We start from the raw sequence: 877 nt of genomic DNA on the forward strand, positions 1-877 counted from the left end.
AATTTTGTCCTTTTCCTCTAGTTTTTAATATTGGTTTGAGTATAGTTTTTAAAATATTCCATTGTTAACCCTTTTATTTTAGTTGGTTCTGTTATGATATTGCCCGTTTCATCTTTTATTCAGATTATTTGTCCTTTCTTTGTTAGTTTTGCCAGTGTTTTGTAGATTTTATTGACCTTTTCAAAGAACCAGTTCCTGGTTTTGTTGATTCATTTGGTTTCAATTGTTTTTCTCTTTTCTATTTCATATACTTCTGCTCTATTTTTTTATACTTTTAGGGTTTTTTAGAGCATTTCTGGTTTTCTTGCTGTTGTTTTTTAATTTCTTGGAGATGTTTTGTTAGAGAGTCAATGGTCATTTTGTCCTACCTTTTGATGTGTTTGCTTATTGCTATAAGTTGACCTCTGATTACTGCTTTGGCTGTATACCAGAGGTATCCTTATGTGGTGTTTTCATTGGCATTTGTTTCAAGAAACTTTTTAATTTCATTTTTTATTCCTTCTAGTACCCACTCATGTTCAAGCATGGTGTTGTCCACCTTCAAAGTGTGTGGAGTTTTTCGCCTTTATTCTCTTGTTATTAATTTCTAATTTTGTAGCTTTGTGGTCTGAAAGTTGCTTTGTATTATTTCTGTGTTTTTTAATTTATTGATGCTTGCCTTGTGACCCAAAATGTGATCTATTTTCAAAACGTTCCATCCACATTATATAAGAAGGTGTACTGTGCTTTTTTTGGAGGGGTGCATTAGCCTATAAATATTTATGAAATCGAGTTGATTTACTGTGTGTTTTAATTCTTGAGCATCTTTGTTAAGTTTTTTCTTGGTAGTTCTGTCTTTTCTTGAGAAGGGTTTATCGAAGTCTCCAACTCTTGCAGT

The sequence above is a fragment of the Elephantulus edwardii genome, unplaced genomic scaffold (genome assembly GCF_000299155.1).
Source record: "Elephantulus edwardii isolate Elephantulus edwardi_28Jun2011 unplaced genomic scaffold, EleEdw1.0 scaffold00154, whole genome shotgun sequence".
Classification (NCBI taxonomy): Eukaryota; Metazoa; Chordata; class Mammalia; order Macroscelidea; family Macroscelididae; genus Elephantulus; species Elephantulus edwardii.